This window comes from Hibiscus syriacus, unplaced genomic scaffold (assembly GCF_006381635.1).
Source record: "Hibiscus syriacus cultivar Baekdansim isolate YM2019G1 unplaced genomic scaffold, ASM638163v2 tig00117005_pilon, whole genome shotgun sequence".
In the NCBI taxonomy this organism is placed as follows: Eukaryota; Viridiplantae; Streptophyta; class Magnoliopsida; order Malvales; family Malvaceae; genus Hibiscus; species Hibiscus syriacus.
Window position 1 is genome coordinate 2,373,751 of NW_024063519.1, and position 18,407 is coordinate 2,392,157.

Sequence of the window (18,407 nt, forward strand, 5' to 3'; positions counted from 1 at the left end):
TTTAAAATGGTATAAATAACATACTATTTTAAGTTGTGTAAGTTAAATGATTATATTTTTTGTAACTTAAAATATTTTGAAAATGATAATATTTTTTGTTGTAATTTAAAATATCACGAATAATGTTTGTACTATATAAAAGTAAGAAAAAATTAATATTTTAGGTTCTGTGCAACCTAAAATATAATATTATCTTTTAATATTTTATGTCGCATATTTCCTTAGTTTTAAAATAAGTGATTGTACCGTAGAATCACTATGTTTACTGTAATAATACTTAGGGGACGTTTGGTTCACAAAAATATTATTACCAATTAATAATTTATTACCAACAGTAACATTTTTTATTAAAATAATGAGAATGTCATTATTTCCAAAATCTTAGGTATTGAACAATTCTCATCACTTTTGACATAAATACCCCTGAAATATTTTTTTTATATGGATATTTCTCAATTCTTATTCTTCGTGCTTTACTCAAAATTATAAACTTAATAAAATAATATACAAAGAGTTTAATTTAATAAATATTAATAAATTTGAGTAGTTAAAAATATTTTATATTTTTAATATTTAATATATTAATTACTTTATAATTTTATGAGGTGAAAATATTATTATTGTAAAAATGTAATTATTTAAATAATATTTAATTTTGAGTTATTAAAAATATATGTTATGCATTAAAAAATAATATATGTGTCCATTCGAGATTATAATATTATTTTTTATATTATATTATATTTTATATAAATTAATATGTTACTTATGAAAATTATTTAAAATTATAAGTTTAATATACTAATTATATTAATTATATGTTAAATGTATTTTTTTCTTTAAACTTAGATAGTGTAATAATTAAAATATTTTATAGATTTTCATTTAAATCTTTGTAATTTAATATTAAATTTTACTTGTTAAAAAATAAATATCACTAGGATAATTTGGTAAAATATGAATTCAAGTAATCTTATATTCCTCCAATCAGATATTATAATCTTACATTCCCGCTTAGCAAGCCAAACATGATAATATAACATTCTCATGGTAATGATACATTCCGATAATCTTATTCTCAAATGTTATCTTACATTCCGTTAACCAAACGCGCTCATAGGGTAAAATATAAAATGTTTTTTTAATAAATAGTTTTGTTGAGTCTCTCTATTATGAATGACATTTTATTGAATCTCTTGATTATTAAAAATTATAAAGTGATATTTCAATTACATGATGTTATTTTATTGAGTCTCGATAATTAAAAGTTATAACTCATCATTTTCTGTTAAAATTTTGACATTTTGAGTTGAACATTAACATGTTGACTATGATATAATAAAATTTGATATTATAATCTCAAACGACTATTATATCGCGTACAACATATTAACATCAAACTCAGATGACTATTAATTTTTAACAAAAAAGAATAAGTTTGAAACTTTTGAATAGACAAATGACCATTTTACCACTTTTAATAGTTGAGGGACTCAACAAAATAAAATGTTATAATCAAAAAATACTTTTATAACTTTTAATAGTCGAAAAACTTCATAAAATAGTATCACATAAACGTGAAACTATTTTGGTACTTTACTCTAACATTTGTTACTCTAAATTTGAATTTATATTTAAATACAAATCATTTTATCATTACATCCAAACTTTATTTTTTTATTATCGGTAATTATATGGATATCAATCTAATAACTATTTATAGAAATAAAAATTAAAGAAATTTATTTAAGAAAAAAATATTATTTTGTACAAATGTGTTTGTTGATCGTACTTTTCAGAAGATAACTTTAACAAAATATGCCTTTATTAACATGATAGGAGGGTCGAACAAATTCTATTCAAAGTTAAATAAAATAAAAATATAAAAAATGTAAAAATATTTAAATTTTATTTAAAATGTGGCCATATATGGGTTAAAATGATAATATGTACGAATTACATTGAGTTCGACAATAATGCCGTGTGTGTACATTTTTTTAGCTTTGATTGAACATATATCAATATAACAGTTAACAACAATATTTGAAATTTCTTTTAATAACGTGAAATTAAATTTATATTATTTGAAAATTCAAATTCATTGCTAAATATGCACTCAATATTTCATAAGTCCTTTTACTAGTTAATTGTAATAATTTGTCTATAAAAGTTTTTTTGTTTTATAACTTATGTTTAAAAATCGTGATTACTTCTTTAAAAAAAACTCTTTAGAATTTAATCCTAAATTCTCTATTTGATAATATCATATTTTTTATCGTTACCTTCAAAGCTTGCGTGAAATTAAAATAATTAAGAAATAAGAGAATGAAGTCTTGTTTAGGAGTTATGGAGATGAAATTGGATAGAAAGTGAACGAGCTTGAAAGAAAATGGCAGGGAGTGGAGCCTCCATGCATTATATTAGTATCATTTAATTTTATACCCACAAAAATCAACGCCAACTACGCTTCCACTTTCTTTATCTTTAATCCTATAATAATAATATCTTAATTTGGAAGCTAACTAAACCAATTTGTGTGGTGTATGTAAATTATGAAACTCTGCAAGAATGTGATGCCAAAGGAAATGATAACTGTCCGATTGAGAAATTAAAGCAAAGACGTCACCATCTTCATATCCAACAGTTACTACCGTCTACTCGACGTCATCAGTATGGGGGAAAGAGTACTCGTTTTAAAAACGATAGCAAATGGGAAATTGCCAGCGTGGCAGATTCTAAGGTCTTGAAACTGTTTTTTTCCAAACTTGATCGAGGTTAATTTAGATTGACCATGGTTGAGTTTACTGCTGAACGAGTCATGTGCGAGGGATGCCCTCCAATGCAGTGTTGGAATTTTTGACCCACCCTCAGAGAGTGGAGCGTGTTTGCAACGTACGAATTGGGGGAAAATATCATCTTGCTATAAGGGAAGAAATTGGAAAAATCAAATCCTGGATTAGGAATTGGGGGAGGGATTAGGAAACCCAGGGCTGAAGTGTTGGTTGAGTTAGTTGACCCAACTGTCCGGTTTAGGCCAACCCTGTTCCTCATCCGTTGCGGATATTTCTTTGAAGGGTTAATTGTTGAAGTAATTATTTATACTTGTGTTTTGTTTAATTTTTTTCATTTATTTTAAAAAAATATAGTATATGGTTTTTTTTTATTTAAGACGTGACCCTAACATCAACTATAATCAAATTTATTTTAATTACTACGGGTATATTGATGGTTATGTTATTCCAAATTTATTGTCTTTAATATTATTATTTTTCCGACTAAGCAAACAGTTAGTATTTGAATTTATAAGGCTCAAAAAAAGGTCACGTTATGAGCACCCTTTCAAATTTAAGGAGTGACAATTACATTAATAAAATATGAAAAAGGAATCCATCAACTACGTCCCACAAGTTTTGTCCTTCGTTATAATATGAGGCCCATGTTTGAAGATGTGTTTATTTAAGTAGTGCAACTTGTTAAAAAAATTGCTTGTTCCACGCTCATAGCAGCGTGCATTTGAATTTTGACATTTGAAAACGTAAACTGATAAATCGAGGAGGTTGATTCTTCAACAATTCCCCCGATTCCAATCCTTTATCATTAATCTATAAAAATAAGAGTTCTCGATTCGATAAGAATTACAATTATAATGTATTATATATTCTAAATCATTTGATAATGAATGATTGTACTCTGATATATGTGGTATACGAACACTAGATTTCAAGAGAAAACAATAAATCCCTTCAATAGTTGAAGTCGCTTAATTCATGCATGTCACGTCTATTTTTAATGTAAATCAACCAAACTTGATTCATATAACATGAGCTTATGCTCACTCTTTCTAAACCAAGTGAAAGACAAATTAGAAGAGAGGACGACAAATAGACAATAAGGGGATGTGCTTCATCTTTTGCATTTCACAAGAATGTTGGGAAAAAAGTTGAACTCAAAACTACACGCCCATATACACAGCGGCGCTCAAGGTCAATCGAATACTAGAATCCAGAAACTCATTTCACGCTTCTAGATAATATTTTTTTGACTTAATTATCTTAATCTTATCACTTCATCAAGCGGCTCCTCCTATCGCATAACACACTGGTTTTGAATAGTTTAGTATTTCCCCCATTTAATAAATGATTAGCTACCGTATACGCAAAGAGCAACTATCCTCAAGTCTTGATTTAGGATTAAGGATGGTATTTGATTTCAGTGATTGAAACCATTTCCCAAATGCTCATTAACCTTGGACAGTACATGTGCTTGCCAAACACCCAAAAAAGAATGCATTTAAAGATCCTAGGTAGTAGTTGAAACAGTAAAATTCAGTTATTTAACCATCCAGTACGACTAAGACTGCAACAAAGACGTAGATACATTCACAAGGTCTTATCCCAAATCATACTAACAACACAACGAGATAGCTGCCTTTTGCTGTATAACAGGATTATTAGTCACTCGTCGGGTTCCCATTAAGTGATTTATATGAATCATTAATCTTTCTTTCATGGGGTTTCTCCCTTATTCATACGGTTTCTATTTTCAATTTAAAAATAAAAAGCTAAGAACACAACGAGCCAACTTAGCCGACTATCAATGTCAACTATGGGTTCCTTCCCTTTCTTCTTTTTTCCTCCTGGAAAGGTAAAACTATGAAGTTCGAATTATCAGAACGTCACAGTGCATAAAGTGTGAAACGAGTCAATTTCAGGACAGTTTTCAAGTTTTGAGACCCCAATTGCAATCAACTTTGGACAAAATATCGGCACTAAATTTTAGCACGGCACTTTGGAACACACTTGCAGCCGTCCTCGGTTCTAACCTATTCCACGACAAAAGTGAAGTTTAAATTTGAAGCCACACTTCCATTCGTCTTCGTGGATTATTATTAACCTTCAAACTTCTTCACACAATAAAGTCAAAATTAAACATAGACAGACAAATATAACAAACACATTTACACAATCAATATTTTTTTTAATAAACATAAAATAATATAATAATCACTTATTAAATGTGTTATATAACATAAGATCTTACTGTTAATAGAACAACTACGATTGTGCTGCACACGATTGCCAAAGCTTTACAAAACCAAAACTTTACCTTCACAGAAACATTTTACTAAGGTTGTCTGCTGCAATTTAAACTAAACCTGATGCTCTAGCCCGCGAAGATATATACTAAACCAAACAATTATCCAGTCAATTTCAAAACAACCCCTTAATTAATTATAAGATATTCACAATAATTTGCCTATGATATCCAAGACCGGCTCTGCATTTTACAACATGGAATCTAGATAGTGGTTATCTCGTCTGCGGATGAACTCTAACAAGCTGCCATAAGTGCGATCAGTAACCCCAACAAAGAGAGCCTCTGTATCTGGACTAAAGGATATTCCAGCTATCTCACCAAAAATATCAATTTCTTGGCAATTTACATACCCGGATTTTGTATTGAAAACATGAACGAAATCTGCAGGCTCAGCCCTGGCTAGAAACTGACCGTCTGATGCGAACTTCACACCTCTTATTGCTGCCATTCGCCCCTTCAATATAGCAAGAGATTTTGACAGGTTTCTTATGTCCCATAATCTACAGCTAGTGTCCTGATTCCCAGTTGCCAGAATGTGCCCATCAGGATGCCAATCTGAAGCAAATGAATAGTCCAAATGACCTTTTAGGCCGCTAGTTACCTGTTACACCAAATAATTTAGACATAGAATTAATTAAAATCAATTTACCAGAATTACTAGCAAGAGAGTGACGTACTTTTCCAGATTAAGCATCAACAATGAGGCATTCCACGCTATCCCCAAGCACCGCAACTTTCTGTCTGGACTTACAGAGGTATTCTAGAAATAGCAATACGACCATTTAGGGAAGAAGAACCTAAAAGAGGATGACAAAAAGAAACCAAAAGCAGGCTTTTAAAGGTTCACACTGACATTTACAGACCAGTCGAATGTGTAGCGGTTAACGTTAGCAAAAGTTTCAGCATCATAAATTCTGATTTGGGTGTCGTTATTTGCAGCCATAACTCTCATTGCACCACTGAGAATATAAAAGTTTTTTTTAACTCTCAAGCCCTCTGAACGAAATTATCAGCCAAAGTAAAATTCAATCACGGTCGTCCTCACTAACCAGACTGGCAAAAATTGGACAGCTTCCTCGTTCGTATTTTATGTCAAACTTAAAAACGGTGTATAAAAAACTCTCTAGGTATATAGCAAGAAATGCAGAAACAGACCTTTTCCATCTCTTCACGAGAACCAAAGAGGTTCTCATAGTTCTTGTACTGTCTTACTCTAGTCTGGCGGTATTTATCTCTGGTGAAATTAAGCCTCTCCCAAGGAATTCCCTGTATATCTTTTCCATTTCTAGCTTCCTCGGCTGATGTATCAGTTTTTGTAGAAAGTCAAAAATATTGGCAACATGGACGGCTAAATTGTTCAAATTTGACAATAATTGTTAAAAAATTAACGAGGGATAATTATCAAATTTAGTCTTTATACTTTAGAATATTTATAAGATTAGTTCTTAAACTTCAACTATAAATACCTTAATTCATTTAGCTTCAAAACCATCCCAAATCATTCTAACATTCTCCTAATACTAGAGAATTTAGAGAGTTTTCTTGAGAGTTGTTTTCTCATTTTTATCACGAGAGAATTGTTATTGTTTTCTCCTTGTTAGATCGAGAGAAGTTGTAATTCCTATTTTTTCATAGTGAAATTCTTCTATCTTTGCCTGTGGTTTTTATCTTATAATATTTAGGGGTTTTCCATGTAAAATTTGTGTCTTCTTTATCTTCATCTTTATTTTCTCAAATTATCAGTTGCGATTTTGCTCAATCCGATAGTCGTATTCCACAACAATTGGTATCAAGAGTTAGATTTGAGTGTGTAATATCTACTTATTGTCTTTGTAGTTACCACCAAAAGGTGGATCTTCCACCATAAGAAAGTAAGAAGGTATTACCCATTTTTTGAAGGTTCCAGAGAACTATTCACGATAGTGAAATAGTGGCAGCTATCCGTAATATAAGCTAAATGAGTTAGGATATTTATAGTTGAAGCTTAAGGGCTAATCTTATAAATACCCTAAAATATATGGACTAAATTTGATAATTATCCCTTGCTAATTTTCAACAATTGCTGCCAACTTTGAACAATTTAGCCGCCCATGTTGCCAATATTTTTGACTTAAAACAGTCGCCCATGTTGATAATATTTTTTACTTTCAACAATCTCTCACTTGAAGATTTGATTGTAACAATCATATCTTCACACCATTTTTTTTACCTTGTACCTTCATATTGTTTACTTGGTGTCGATCCTCTTATGGCCTGTTAAAAATGTAAGCAACATAAAGGTAAAAGGTATAAAGAATGGTGTGAAGATATGATTGTTCCAATCAAATAAGTGACAGATTGTTGAAAGTAAAAAATATTGGCAACATAGGCGGCTGATTTAAGTAAAAAATATTGGCAACATGGGCGGCTAAATTGTTCAAAGTTGGCCGCAATTGTTGAAAATTAGCAAAGGATAATAACCAAATTTAGTCCCTATATTTTAAGGTAGTTACAAGATTAGTCTTTAAGCTTCAACTATAAATACCCTAACCCATTTAGCTTCAAAATCATCCCAAATCATTCTAGTTTTCTCCTAATACTAGAGAATTTAGAGAGTTTTCTTGAAAGTTGTTTTCTCTTTTTTATCAAGAGAGAATTGTTATTGTTTTCTCCTTGTTAGATTGAGAGAAGTTGTAATTCCTTTTGTCTCATAGTGAAATTCTTCTATCTTTGTCCGTGGTTTTTACCATATATTATTTAGGTGTTTTCCACGTAAAATTTGTGTCTTCTTTATTTTTATTTTATCAAATTATGAGTTACGATTTTACTCTATCCGATAGCTGTATTCCGCAACAGTTTTCGACTTACTATGTTTTCCAAAAAAAACTCAATTATATATATAAAACTTAATTACAGATTCTAGAATCTAAATCTTGAGAATCAGGCATAATCGTTAAAGGTTTTTTTTATAAAAAAAAATAGCTTACTGCTTCAAAACCGTCTTCAAGGTCAGAGTAAATGGAATCAAATTCAGCAGTGTCTCTCCGAGGCTCAGATTCGACGAAGGTACCGTCGTTATAGAAATCTGATAATTAACGTCGTAGTAATCATTGACAACGTATTGAAGTTCTTCGTTTTGAAAGCGTTCCATAATGCTACAGTTAAGAAACAAGTTAAACAAGATTTTGATTTAAAATACATAGCTTTCAACCCCTGCATCACTCGCTATCATCAAATCAGATGACCAAATTTGAGAAGATAATTTCACAAAATTTTGTCCTCTTGCAAAAGAAAAAAAATAATAATTAAGATAAAATTTGATACAAGATAATATGAAAACAACAAAAGAGAAAGAAACAAGACAAATCAGCGCCATTAAAAACTGCTTGGATAAGAAAAATCTGACAAAAAAAGTCTCTGATGCCTCATTAATAGGCTGCAAACCGTTCAAGAAAAATAAGAAGAATTGAAAATAAAAAGAGAATAGATAAAATTTATACCTTAATATAACGATGTACAGGAGGTCACGGAGAAGCAACAAACTGAAACAGGCTTAACACCAAAAGAACGGGAAGAACAAAGATAAAAATTGGAGCAAAAATGACAGGAGTAAATACGGTTCCCCGGGAAACAAACAGAAAAGAGAAACCCGATACAGTTCAACGACAGACAGTTTGAGCGGAGACTAGAGAGTCTAAAAAGGTACTGTTAAAGTGAAGATCAAACAAAGAAAAATGAGAATAAAACAGAGGACGAGAGAGGATAAATGGCAACGGAGGAGGAAGTACGTAGCTTTTTAGAGGTTTCTACGAAAGGAGCAATGCGGGCATTCCCAGTGAGCTACTTTAGTCGCAGAAGGCGAAGGGGATAGGTGTGGCCGTGGACGGACCCAAACTTTAATTAGTGTCACGTCTTTTGTTAAATTTAGGCTTAAATACATATTTACCCCTGAACCATACCCTTCCCTAAAATATTTTTTTAGGACGTTTTGTCTCTCAATTATAAATCGTTGAAAATAACATGGATAAATTACATATTTAGTCATTCAACTATTCTTACGGTTATGTTTTCGTCACTTAATTATTTTTCTTTCAAAATAATCACTAAACTTAAGTTTTTTCCATTTTAGTCACCTAATTTAATTGCACGTCTTCTTCTTTTCTCTTTCTATTTTTTTTCCTTTTGTTTAATCTAAACAACGTTTAGATTAAGTATAACAGTTCATTAAACTCTTCATTCCATTGAACTCTTCCTCTTCTTCAGTTCTTCAATCTTCAAAAGAAACCCATTACATTCCACTTTCTGTTTCCCAATTTCTTTCCTAAATTTCCTCTCATTTTCCTCCATTGCCATAATCTTCTCCTTCGTCAAACTATCCTCATTAACCTACAACTCAAAATCATTTCTTACCAAATCCCTCTCTTTACAAGCCAAACTCAACCTTTCTCTCTCACTTTCTAGGCTACCTAATAATTCATTCACCCTAACTAACGCATCACCCATCTCCTTCATTTGATTCGCCATATAAACCCAAAGCAACCCGTTCTGCAGCTCTGAACTCGTACATGGAAATGGTTTTTTTTTTGTTGAATTTCAGGAGATAGGTTTTGTTGTTTTTGGTCTTTGGATTTATGGGTAGATTTCTTCTTGTCCATTCTTGGAAATGTTGGAGAAATGATGAATTTTTATGGTGGAGAATGGAGATATGGTGATAAAGTGATGAAAAGGAAAAATCATAAAATGTAGGATTTGGGCCTGCTTCTGCAATCACAAAATTATGTGAATGTGGTTGCTTTTTAATCTTAATTTTAGATTCATTGTTTCCTTTTAATGGTAACATTTATATATTTAATGAAATTTTTTATTTATTTTTAATTTTAAAAAATTGTAATTGAATTCAATTTAAACACATTGTAATTAATCATTTTCAAGTGTGTCTGTCATTGGTTTTAAGTATTTAAACGTGTCAATATCAAATATTATATTTTTTAAATGAATTATTATATATTAAAAATTTTAAAAATAAATCAATCAAATTTAATGACCAAAATGAAACAAAAACTTAAGTGTATGATGATTATGAAAAATAAAATAGTTGAGTGACCAAAACAGAACCGTGAGAATAGTTGAGTGATTAAATATATAATTTACCCTGTATTTTTAACATGCCCCAAAATTACTTTAGGAGCCATTTAGTAAAAAAGGTATAGTTCAGGGGCAAATATTTTATTGAAGCCTTAAATTTAAGGAATTGTCTTAAAAATGCTAAAAATAAAAAATTGTTGAGTGAATTTAGTGGTAAAGTATTAATTGTATTTATAAGACGTGTTTGTATTATTATATTAAAAAATTGAATATATATTATTTTATAATTATTCTAAATTATTAAAAATAAGGTAAATTATAAATTTGGTAATTAAACTTTACTCTCTCTTATTTCACTCATTGTAATTTAAATCTCTTTAATTTCCTCATTGAAATTAATATAATGTGTCTTTTTGGTTACTCAATCGTTTTCTCACTAACAACGTTATAAATGGGTTTTTATATAGATGCAAAACGACATTATTTTGGTGAAAATTTTATTTTTTTAAACGAGGGCGATTTCAAACTGTTAAACGATGGAGTGACAAAGAAAACCCAATATTCGTGAGAAAATTGAAACTTTAATGAGCAAAATAAGATAAATATTAAAGTTTAACGATGAAATTTGTAATTTACCCTTAAAAATAATATGTATTTGTAAATAACGGTAAACCACACATTTAATACCTCTTCTATTAGTTTTGATCCGTTTTGGTACCTAAACTTTTTTTTTTCAAAACCATACCTAACGTTTAATTTTTGTTTCATCCCCACCGTTAAAAACTTAACACGTTTAGTACCTAAACTTTTATTTTTTTTAAAAATTAATGGTAATATAGAACAAAAATACTAAAATGAAACAAAAACTAAACTTTAAGTATGGTTTTGAAAAAAAATGAAGTTTAGGTACTAAATCGAATCAAAACTGATAGTTTAGGTACTAAATGCATAATTTACCCTATAAAAAATTTAGATTATCTACGATAAATGAAAATAAGGAATATAATAGAATAAAAATAATGGTAAAATAACTTATATATATTGTTGTCAGTTTGTGTACAATGTTTTTCAAATGTTTGCACCTCAACTAAACTGAAAGAAGTGTCCGTTCATCCGCCTCGTCGAATCGTATGGTATTATGTCATGTTTAAAATTAAGATAAAGCTCAAGTCAAGTCGGGCTGAACAGCAATTGATTTAATTAAAGTTGCACATTTTAATCAGTTGCAGTGTAAAACCAAGTCCTAATCAAAAAAGAAAGAAAAACAAGTCAATTTATCTCATTTGTTTTCCTCTATTTTCCCCTCGTTCTCATTTTTCACATTTCCACCCTCAAAGAGGAGGAGAGCTTTGTAAATTCGTTTCCCAAATGTTAATTTTCCATTTAGGGGCTTAAATGCTAATTCTTTAATATTTAGGACTAAGCGCCGTTCGTTTATGGTTCTCGTCATGATGGTATTTTCAATCTCAACAGAGTCCTTGTCGTGATATTTTAGGTGTTATCTTCCTAATTTCTAATTTCCTTTGGAAATAAACTAATTACTAATAAAAATAACAACAATAATAACGTGTGGGACCCATGTCTAGTCTGGAGCCATGATTAAAGATTTGGTCAGTCCACGTGTTAAGCTGACAAGACAATATCATAATCTTTTGGCCCTCTCCGATTTCAGCACGTGGCGTCTCGCAACTGACTAGGCATTCGAATTGCCCATCCTTAAAACTGAATTAGACTTGGCCCACGTTGGTGGACCGGCTTCGATTGGTAATGGGTAATCGACTAATCGGCCACCGCTTTGGTTCTCGGCTGTGGGACAATTTCACGTGTTGAGTTTGGCCGGTCAAACTAAGAGCAAAAGATTTAGATCGTCTGGGAGTCCCTGCCCCGGTTCGGAAATGACGTTTGTGGAATGACTCCATGGCTTCACTTCACTCGACATACCCTAGCGTTTACGAGGTTGAATTTGGACTTATTTTGGATCTGGTGCCACCACTGGGGGTAAATTACATATTTGATACCCCATTTATTTCTATGATTCCGGTTTAGTTATCAAACTATTTTTTTTGACAAAATCATCCTCAACATTAACTTTTTTCATTTTGTTTATTTGTTAATTTTGAACATTGATGTAACATGGTATAGTAATCATTTTATTTCGAAATTATTTAAAAAAAATATTTATTATTTATATTTTTTTCATAAATATATTATTCAATTGGTAATCTTATTTGACGATAATAATAAATAAAAAAATGCATTTCAAGGAAATATAATATTAATACTAAACTTGGTTGGTGGTTAAGTGCTCATTCCTTCAGTCATACTAGGTTTGATCTCCTTAAAATGCATTTTATATTTTCTTTAATTTTCATCTCCTAGCCTTTTTGGTTTGACATTTTATCATCGTTTCCACTTATTAAATAATACTAAAGTTAGAATAATTATCATGATTTCTTTATTCTAAATTAAACTAATCACGGAAAATAAACAATTCACATGATAAAATATAATTCTAAGCTTAAGAGTACACAAATTATACAGGAATGAAGTTGAACAAAAATTGGGGTACAATTGAATTTATAGATTCCATGGGATTGAAAATGGACGGCGTTTAATTCAATTTTATATAGTATATTTTTTATTAGACTCTAATTTATTTTATCAGATATAAATTTAATTATTTAGTAATAAAAAATATAATTTACACAATATATTCTTTTTTATATAATCAATAGTATTTAATATATTGAACGACTAATCTAGGCTGAGTATTGTAGAAACTTATCGTAGGACAACCTCACACCCTCAATTTATTACATTATATCATAATCTAAATCTTTGACCTTAAAAATATAGTGTATCAACTCTTAATCAACAATTTACACAATATATTATTAAGTCTTAAACATAAATATAAGAATAATTTGGTATTAATCTCAACCTTAAATGTGTACGACAAGCTTTTCTAGTTGAGCCCTTACCAATGGAAGAATAATAAATTGTTCCAAATTCATCGTTTTCATTATACTCAAGCCTATCTTTGAATCAATATTAGATATTTGTTGAAATGATATCCAAAGAGATGTTTCCAAATTAAAAAAAAAAATACGATGACGACAGTGATTAGAATTGAGTTAGCTAGTATTTGTTCTAAATACTCTACGGTGAACGGTCAATTACCTTGTTACAGTCATTGGTGCTCGAACCCGTGACCTCTAGGAATAACAACGATTCCTTTAACCACTGAGGTAAGTTGATTTGCACCTAATACAAATATTAGAGTACACATGTAGGTTAACCAAACTAACCACGGTAGAAAAGTGAGGGTGAATTAAAAGCTAGTATCTTGTTTCTGGTTAACCAAACTACAAGCTAATGGCTTTGATGTTTCCTGATGACCAGATTACAATGAAATGGAAGTGTCAGATGGTCCCCTGGATCTCGACAACTCTGGCTTATAAATCGACTAGATCTAACCACTACTCTAGGTAATAATCAACAATCTACAAATAATAATTTAAGTCTAACATAAAGTTTAAATATAACATATGATTGACTACCTGTTTACAGTATTATGCCTAAAATATGAAGCAATGCAGTCAACCCATTTCTTAAAATTGACTTGTATACTCGCACAAATAGCTCCCCCACCCCTTTAGATTGAATCACAAGAAAGATTGATTTGTTTCAGTACTACCAAAATCACAACCAATTTGAGTCTATTTGACTGCAACAACAAGAGACTGAAGCATCTACCTTACTGCTCCTACAGTTTATTTGCTTGCAAATTGATACTTTACTCCTAAGGAACATGTATTGCTTTATTTGCAACCTATGCAAGTAAAATTTTGTTTTCTCTGCTCTTCTTTGCTCTTCAACTACAAAAATGATAACAATTGTTTCTCATTAGTCAATGAACAACGAAAGGTTCCAAAAAAGAATCCACTATAATTGCCAGGAACATGTTATGCGCAAACCAGAATCCCATGCATCGTTTATCAACTCAGAAAATGAAGCTTCTGAACCTGTCTCTACTTGTTCACTTGTGTTCTCTCGTGCTCGTCTCGGCTCAGTCCATTGATCAGCCTCCATTGTCATGTGATTCATCTGACCCACTAACCAAATCCTACCCTTTCTGCAAAACTACACTTCCCATTAACCAAAGAGTAACCAAAGAGTCCAAGACCTCATCTCCAGGCTCACATTAGATGAGAAAATATCTCAACTTGTTAACACGGCTGCCGCCATTGCACGACTCGGCATCCTTGGCTATGAGTGGTGGTCTGAGGCCTTACACGGGGTTGCCTTTGTGGCCAACATAAGCCAAGGTATCCGTTTCAATGGAACAATTCAATCTGCCACCAGTTTCCCTCAAGTCATCCTCACTGCATCTTCATTTGATCCTTATCTATGGTACCGCATTGGCCAGGCAAGTCCTATTACTTGGTATTCTATCTGTCTGCTTTAATGTCAACCCCAAGAGTATTAGAATTGAAAGTTATTTCGATCTTTTTAATAAGAAAACTAGTTTAATTACAAGTGCATAGGCATAGCTCAAACTGGATTTAGTTAATCCCTCATTTCATTGTGTGACTACTAACAGGCAATTGGAATAGAAGCTAGAGGAGTATATAACGCTGGACAAGCAAGAGGCATGACATTTTGGACAGAAATATTAATATATTCAGCGACCCAAGGTGGGGAAGAGGACAAGAAACACCTGGTGAGGATCCATTGGTTACAGGAAAGTATGCAGTCTCATTTGAAGGTGGCAAGCTTGGTGAGAATCTTCAAGTTTCAGCTTGTTGTAAGCATTTCACAGCTTATGATTTGGATAACTGGAAAGGAACTAACCAGTTCGTCTTTGATGCTAATGTAAGTTGTGCCTTTCAAATATTTTACTTAATATAAGTAATTTGCTGGAATCATTCAGCTATGAAGTGCATTATCGAATGATTAGTATTGTTTCTGGATTTTGTTTAGGTACTGTACAGGATTTAGCAGACACATGTCAGCCTCCTTTCCGGAGTTGCATAGAGAAAGGAAAAGCCAGTGGGGGTAATGTGTGCTTACAATCGTGTTAATGGAGTTCCAAACTGTGCAGATTTAAATCTGTTGTCGAAAACGGCACAAGGACAGTGGGGCTTCAATGGGTAATAAAAATGGACTTGTACTTGATAACTTTTAAAAGTTCATTCAGAAAGATAACTCTTGGTTTGGTTCAAAAACAATCCAGGTACATCACCTCAGACTGTGATGCTGTCTCAATCATTTACTATGAACAGGGATATGTTAAAGAACCGGAGGACACTGTGGCCATTGTTCCTAAGGCCAGTAATTAGATTTGGATTTTGTTTCTGGTTAAATCAACTATGTATTTTAAACTTGTGCTAGACAAAGTATTCAAACAGTCCCGCTATGAATCTAGTTTGGGGATTCTTGCTAATAAGATCGTCTGAAGTTTTAATCATGCATCTTACCAGGAATGGACTTGGACTGTGGTGAATATTTGAAGAACTACTACACCGGATCAGCTGTAGAAAAGAAAAAGGTGTCAGTGTCATATATAGATAGAGCACTTCACAACCTTTTCTCAATAAGAATGAGGCTGGGGCTTTTCAATGGAAATCCAACTAAACAGCCTTTTGAAACATCGGTTCTGACCAAGTCCCCCAAGAACACTGAATCTTGCTCTCGAGGCTGCTCAAAATGACATTTCCTTTTGAAAAACACTAACAAACTACTTCCACTCGCAAAAACAGAAACTACTTCCCTTGCTGTAATAGGCCCTAATGCCAATCTATTGACACACTTGTTGGAAACTATGCAGGCCCTCCTTGCAAACCTATTACCCCATTGCAAGCATTGCAAAGCTATGTCAAGAACACCTACTATCACCCAGGTTGTAGCACAGTGAACTTCTTCAGATTCGACAGATGAATTGATAAAGATAGCAAAAGGAACAGACCAGGTGGTATTAGTAATGGGATTGGATCAAACCCAAGAGAGGGAATCTCGTGATCGTGCCGACTTAGTTCTTCCTGGACACCAAAAACTCATTACCAGCGTTGCAAGTGCTGCAAATAAGCCCGTCATTCTGGTGCTTCTTTGTGGAGGACCAGTGGATATAACCTTTGCCAAGAATAATCAAAACATTAGGAGCATCATATGGGCTGGCTATCCAGGTGAAGCCGGAGGACGCGCTTTAGCAGAAATTATATTTGGTGATCATAATCCAGGTGAAGTTTCGGTTACCAAGTTTGTATGAATAAAATTATTTTCCATTCTTTGAATGATAAATAGAAAAGCAATTATGTATACAGGGGGGAGATTACCAATGACTTGGTATCCACAAAATTTGACTAAAATGCCAATGACAGACATGAGAATGCGTCCTGAACCATCTTCAGGCTATCCTGGACGCACTTACAGATTCTACCAAGGGCCAAAGGTTTTCAAATTCGATGGTCTCAGCTACTCGAACTATTCCTATGAATTTCTCCCTCTAACAAAAGATAAGGTCTATCTAAACAATCAATCAAGTGATAAAATAGGTCTGCGGTACAAGTTGGTTTCGGAGGTGGGAACTGAACTTTGCGAAAATAGCAAGTTGCCAATCACAGTAGGGGTTCGGAAAGATGGCGAGATGGACGGCAAGCATGCGGTGCTGCTGTTTGCGAGGCAAGCAAAGGCCGGTAATGGAAGGCCAATAAAACAATTGGTAGGATTCAACAGTGTTGCTCTGAAAGCAGGGGAAAAAAGCTGAAATCAAATTTGAGTTGATTGCTTGTATCTTAGCAGTGCAAACGAAGATGGTCTAATGGTGGTAGATGAAGGATCCCATTTCTTAAGCATTTGTGACAAAGAATCAGAGATTAGAGTCGTTTTCTCGGCTGAGACTAGCGGAGGTGCCACATTAAAGCAGGAGAGGGAAATGGTCCTCCGCCCAATAATCTTGGCATTCTTTTACATATACGCATTTCTATGCATATCATTTTGAAATCCATCTCTTGCTATGAGTTTATGGATGTTCCCAACATTTTACTTGCAAAGTTATAGTGATTGTTCAGATGCCTGTTTTTGCAATCATCCATAACTTGATTTCAAAACACAGTATTTCCAAGAAGAAACCAATCTGTAAGCCACACAGCAAAGGCCCATATTCTTTTTTACACACGATCATACTGGTGACCCACTGATAAGGCGATTTCCACCACTCTAACCAAATTTCAGAAACTTCCAAGGCTTCCTTCCATTTCCGCCAAACCTGATATATTGATTTAAACAAACATGGAGTCGAGAAACTCGGATGTTTCCATTAAGTCTTTTCATTGAATTTTAGCTACTAATATAGTATCAATAATATGTTAGGACTCCCAACTTTAGGCCTAGTTCACTCCCTACCCATGTGGTGGATTTGAATAGTAAAATTTTCTAATTTTAATGCCCGAGTGCATTATAGTGATTTGTTATTATCAGGGATGTATGCAAGGTTTTATTTTAGGAAATTTTATAGAAACAAAAATAAATTATCAATAAAAAAATTAGAAATATACATAACAAAACTACAATTAAAAAATTTCAGGGTCCATTCAAACGGGTCCACTTGCTTGCCAATATAGGAAATTATGGGTGAAATTGATCAGCTGCGATAGCTACAAATACAAGTAGGCTCTATCTAGCAAGCTGGCACATTCCCTTCCCTTTTATTTTTTATTATTAATATAGGTAGTATCCGTTTAAAGAACACACTTAACGTTCACACTCTTGACATTTCTAATGCTCGAACTCAAGATATCAAAAAATAACAATAATTCTTTCACCATTAAGGTCGCTCAGTTCGTATATGATTGGTTCTATTTGAAGTGGGTTTGTTTCAAAAGCTACTTTTGTAGCACTACTTGACCTTGTTTTTGAATTCGGATTCGGTACTTGCTAAATTTCAATAACCCTAGGTAGTTACATGAAATAGGAGATAAAATATTTCAAACCAAGAAAAAAAAACATAGGACATTATTCCCTCTTGAATAATAAAATAATTAAGATTGAATTATGTTTCATAAATGGTTAAATTTAGGGAAATATTCATAGGTTTGAGATAAAATTTATATATTAGTTTTTAAAATAGTCTCACATGTTATAATTTTAATAAATTAAAATTTTGAATCTAAAATCTTCGGCAAATATCAATGACATTATTAGTCGCTGACAACTATAGGTGATTTTGATTTGATTATAGTTTTATT

The 18,407-nt window shown here is 32.1% G+C and overlaps 2 pseudogenes; one reads left to right on the forward strand and one right to left on the reverse strand.

Moving 5' to 3' along the window:
* Nucleotides 1-5,194: 5,194 nt before the first annotated feature.
* On the reverse strand, nucleotides 5,195-8,024 carry LOC120195060 (annotated as a pseudogene).
* A 6,065-nt stretch (nucleotides 8,025-14,089) lies between these two features.
* Nucleotides 14,090-17,236, forward strand: LOC120195098 (annotated as a pseudogene).
* Nucleotides 17,237-18,407: the final 1,171 nt, after the last annotated feature.